This window comes from Triticum dicoccoides, chromosome 1B (genome assembly GCF_002162155.2).
Source record: "Triticum dicoccoides isolate Atlit2015 ecotype Zavitan chromosome 1B, WEW_v2.0, whole genome shotgun sequence".
Lineage (NCBI taxonomy): Eukaryota > Viridiplantae > Streptophyta > Magnoliopsida > Poales > Poaceae > Triticum > Triticum dicoccoides.
In genome coordinates this window covers 693,214,796-693,220,241 of record NC_041381.1, presented here as the reverse complement: position 1 = coordinate 693,220,241, position 5,446 = coordinate 693,214,796, and the positions used below count along the sequence as shown (strand labels likewise).

The window sequence follows — 5,446 nt, the reverse complement described above, 5'->3', positions numbered from 1 at the left end:
GGGAAGATGGAGCTCACCGAGGGAGGTTGTAGCCGAGGCAGTACTCAGTGGGCGCCGGGGTTGCGCCTGAACACCGTCCAACCGGCGAGGAAGCACGTCGGAGTTGCGCCTTGCACCGTCCTGCCGACGAGCACGAACACCACTGGCTGCGAAGCGGCCAAGGAGACTAGGAGGTGATGTGTAGCACATCTAGGAGCACTATCAGGGGCGAAGATGACAAGGGCCTAGTCAGTTCTCTTTTAGCTGCAATCAAGGATAAGATTTGTTAGAACATTCTTGTGGTCAAAACTTATCAATGGGCCTATTTATTAGCTCCTTGTAGTGCCGAAGGTAAAACAAAAGGCCTTTTACTGCCACCTTGCATGAAGAGTTTCTATTCACACATGTGTACTGCTATATGAACCTGCATCATGCTGACTAAGTAAACAACAAAAGCTACTGAGATGTGAACTGACTTTCCTCTAATCAGACTCTCTGGACACACCAAGAAGCACAGATAAATAATCCCTGCTGGACAGAACACATAGTCTAATATGGTATAACACTGACTAAGCCTAGGTTTGTGAACAGAAATAAATTATAAAACAATATGGTAGGCCAGAAGGAGAGACCATAAAGCTATATAGAGCACATGCCCAAAGAAACTAAAACCGAGCAGAGCATTGACTGAATGTGAAACTATGTTAAAAAAACTGCATCCAATGTAACCATTGGTAATATGCATCATATTGTTTTGTATAAAGGAAGAACAATCAGCTCAAGTAAGTGCTTTTTGGTTTGTCCTCTAGTTTAGTATAACTTTCTCAACTTATTGTAAAGTGCTGCAGGCTGTTGTTGTGTTGTTAAGTTTCTAATTGACCCGCATACATCACTGTTTCGAATGATCCAATTTATGGTTCTGTTGAAGTGTTTCATAATAATATTTTTATCATGACACAGCAACTAATCATACAGTAACATGGCATTTTAAGAAGGTCGTACAGTCATACTTCTTGAGCTGACTGCTATAAAGACTACTTAGATTGGTAAGGTCAAATGATATCATTAAATTAGTCCACAATGTTTTCTTAATACATTCTTTCTTATATTCATGTAAAAAGAAACTACGGGCCAAAGTCGCAAGTTGGAGACTACGCCTATGTACAAAACGTCCCTTCTTAAACAGAGGGGGTATCAGTCATAGAGCATAATCCAAGTCATGTATATAATGCAAAAATTACTAAGAGAAAATCAACCTATGCAGAAATATTTCACGATACCTTCTTTTCTGGAGAAAAATTATTTAACTTCAAGAACATGGCTGCTGCAAATGATGACATGAAGATCTCTTCCTACAAACAAGTTAACGGATCAATACAATACAGAAAACAATGATCACAGAAATATGGCTGTACTGAAAAGCGAAAACTACCTCAGTAACTTCAAGGCCAAGTGTTTTGAATTTCTTTGAATACTGCCTTCTCGACTTCCTAGAATTGTTTGTTACAAAAACTAATTTCTTGCCCTGCACCAAGTGAAACCAAATAAAAGCATCATTACGGAATCTTCACATAATGGTGCATTTATGAACCAACCAAAATACAGCGATGGACTTCGAAAACTGGAAATTATTCAAAAGAGCATATCAATGCCCTAATAGTGGAAGAGAAGGTTATCAGTACTTGTTTGGTCAAGATGGATGCTATGATATTATTCCTAGACCAGCAGTCTATCATGTTGGAAGAACAGAGAAACCAGAAACATGATAAAGCAAACACCATGTTGACTAATCATATATATGAGTAATTTATTTCTATTAGTTACAGACCTAGGAGGTTACTGATATTCGAGACATAGCAGGGGCTCAGTCATTAGCTACTATAACAAATATTCCAGCCTTGTCAGATTAATGATTAAGTATGATTGCACTGTACAAACATAAAGATTTTTTTACATCTTATGAAGAATCCAAATATTAGCCCTTTCGTTCTCTATCCATGACTTGGAAATTATCTTCAACATTCTCTAGCCATGACTTGGAAATTAGCTTCAATCTGACTTGTGTACTGCTCAAAGAATATGTGATGCTATGACGAGAGCAAATGCAAAGTTTACTTCCTGTCTTTAGACTTCCAATCTAGCTAAGTAAATGCTTTAACAAGATTTCAGTAAGCAGGGGTAGCTCCTGTGAAGTGCAAGAACACGGAGAAAAGGCCCCATCGCAGTTGACCACCTGTGGAATCAGTCGAGCAGCAGGAGCAGACGTGGATTCCTCTCCCGGCGCGAGCAACTCTTGACGGATCTCTTGACGCAGGGGCATGTCCTCCTCACCTTCACTACTAGGGAAAAGCCTAGCAGCAGCGCGGGTTTTCGGCCTATCAGTAGCGCGGGCAGGAGCGCTAATGATAAGGCGCTACAGCTAATTCTTAGCAATAGCGCGCCTAGACCAACGCTACTGGTAACTTGACTTAGTAGTAGCGCTCCTTCAGAAAAGCGCTACTGGTAATTAGTAGTAGCGCTTCCCCTCTCCCGCGCTACTACTATTATTTAGTATTTTATTTCTTTTTTATTTCATGTTGTATTCATACACTTTTACACAAGTTTTCATACAACAGGAATTTAGAGATTGTTTTTACATAATAATGAGTTATTACATCATGGGGTAAAAGAACCATGGACTAGTTTCAAGTGGATGTCCATCCCCTTGAAACTAATCCGCGGTTCTTTCACCCAATGATATAATAATATCATCATCATCATATCATTAACACCTTATCATCATAATACATCATTGTCATATAACACCTCCTCAAGATCATCGTTTTCATCATTGACATCACATAACACCTCCTCAAGATCATCATTATCAAGTCTAACACATTACCACATAATAAACATATTGTACCTCATAGGACCTATTACATTCGATTAAGACCTACTATATTTTCTAAGGTAAAATAGCAAAAAACAAGATAGCCCCTGACTCTCCATTATGGAGAATGGAGATTAGCCTGTCTCCAATTCTTGCCTTTCGCTGAATGTTACTTCCAAGAACCTCCTTGCGAATGTCCATACATTTCTTCCATTCTTTGATGAACATGTGTTCACGGGTTTTAGAAATCCGATATGCACAGGTGAGCTCCGTAGATTTACCTGGCAGTATGTTCAGAACTGAGAAGCGACCATGCAGAGACATCAGATGAGGCACACAATCCATCGGGAGTTTTTGTTGAAAAACATAATAATAACTTTGTAGTTAGAAATGATGTACTAGTTTTAGAAGTATGCAAAAGATGCACAGATGTCGTAATAGTAAAAAATCTTATCAGGGTATCTCCAGAGAAGTTACCGTGGTTTAACACATGCACTAGTGGCACGTATTCACCATAATTTGGAGGAGTTCGATAATAGTTATTGTAATTCTCAAGAAGAGTACAAAATGCGATCAGATGATTTTTCTCCTTATACGTTAACTCGGTGCCATCGGTGTAGTGGGTTTTATCTACCATCTTCCGCACAGTCTTTGAAGAATCAAAATAAGCTGTCAATGGAAATAAGCTATCAACTATTTTGAAATAAACAATATAAATTAGTTAATAACTATGTTTGAGAAACTCACATAGCGGTACAATCGGAAGCGTATCAACAAGGACCCAAATGTCCATATTGTCTTGCTCGATGTCAGGATCACCAAGATCCATGGTGACAATCATACCCTCATAAAAACCATACATTTTGCAAAGTGCTTCCCAATTTTGGCAACCAAAATGGGTTACGCTCTGAGCATTGCACAGATTTACTTCAAAATCCATATCATGATGGGTCCTTAGGTGTATTTTCTTTGTTTCGAAATTTTCATGGTCTTCAAAACCCATCTTCTCCAAGACATAGGGTCTTGCATGGCATGGGATAAGCTAGTCGAATTGTAAAATATGAAAATTAGACGTTGAAATAGTTCAAGTCATGCTTAATTACGAAAAAAAAACTTGTCGTTGTTGCGTACCATTTCACAATCGAAGGTCTCCTCGAGCTTAATGCAGAAGCGCCGATCTTCGTCCAGCCGAACGAACCTGTCGCACATACCTCGATCGTCGTGGCACCAGCTACACTCCCCCGAGAGACTGTCGTCGTCCGAGTACGACATTTCCTACGTTCATAATTCAAAGATTAAACTTGTACATATTCTAGCACAAGTCATGCCAGAATTCACGAAAAAATCCGGCATGACCTTTGCTAAAAAAGGACATATCGAGCACCTGAAATTTACCGGAACGGAAATTAATCAACACTCCGGCAAAACATAGGCCACTCGGAGATGTAAACTGAACATGAAGGGCCACTTGGGCAACCACATATCCTATTTGAGCAACAACACAAGATATACATCCCGAATAATTGCTTAAACTAAAAAATAACAACAAATATGACATGTTCAACTAGTTTTATTAATTTAACTAGTTCTTACTAAATATAAACTTACTATAAATAAAAAAAACTAGTTCTTTCTAAAAATAAAGTAGTTCAACTAGTTATATTAATTATCTTACTAAAAATACATTAGTTCTATTAATTCAACTACTTCAACTAGTTTATTAATTTACTTACTAAACTAGTTATGAACCCTAAATTAACATCTACTACTACTAAAAATCTAGTACTAACTAAATTAACATCTAGTACTAGCTATGAACCCTAAATTAACATCTACAACTACTAAATCTAGTACTAACTAGTGACAGGGGGTGGGGGCGACGGAGAGGTAGCTAGGGGCGGCGAGGTCGAGGGCGATGGGAGGAGGGCTGCTGGCGGAGGAGGGAGAGGGCGGCCGTAGGCGGAGGGAGGAGGGCGGTGGTGGAGGAGGGAGGGGCGGCCGCAGGCGGAGGGAGGATGTGCGAGGAGGAGGGAGGAGGGACGGAAGGAGGGGATTACCTCGGCGGCGGACGGACGAAGGCGGCGGCGGCGGCGACGCACGACGACGGTTATCGGCACGGGGGGCGAGAGTGAGAGTGTGAGTGAGGGCCGGTCGTGTGCGTGGGGATAAGGTAGGGATAGTTGTAGCGCGTTTGCTGAAATGCGCTACAGATAATCAGAATAGCAGTAGCGCGTTGCACATAAACCGCTACTGCTAAGTGTAAATATAAAAAAAATACGTCAATGCAAAAATACATTGGCCATCAATGATCTTTTTGTGTACAATCTGAATTGTCAATATGAGTCCTATCCGGTAGGAACCGGAGAGGACTCATATTGCGGCCACAAATTTTACACATAGAGTTCAGTGAAGACCAACTGGTTGTGGTAGTTTCAGAAATAACATATTTAAGGTGGTAAACACCCTGTTCACGGAGCGAGGTGGGACTAAACTTGTGGGCTGATCTTAGCAGTAGCGGTTTTCCCACAAGCGCGCTGCTGCTAACTTCTATAGTAGCAGCGCTGTTCAATAAAGTGCGCTACTGCTATAACTAGC

At 40.5% G+C, this 5,446-nt stretch overlaps 1 long non-coding RNA gene across 1 annotated transcript; it reads right to left on the bottom strand.

Moving 5' to 3' along the window:
- Positions 1 to 981: 981 nt before the first annotated feature.
- Positions 982 to 1,685, bottom strand: LOC119349762. The gene is made up of 3 exons (XR_005169532.1): positions 1,412 to 1,685; positions 1,260 to 1,331; positions 982 to 991 (listed from the first exon to the last, which is right to left on the bottom strand). It is a non-coding gene; the product is annotated as an uncharacterized LOC119349762 (long non-coding RNA).
- Between the last annotated feature and the right edge of the window lie 3,761 nt (positions 1,686 to 5,446).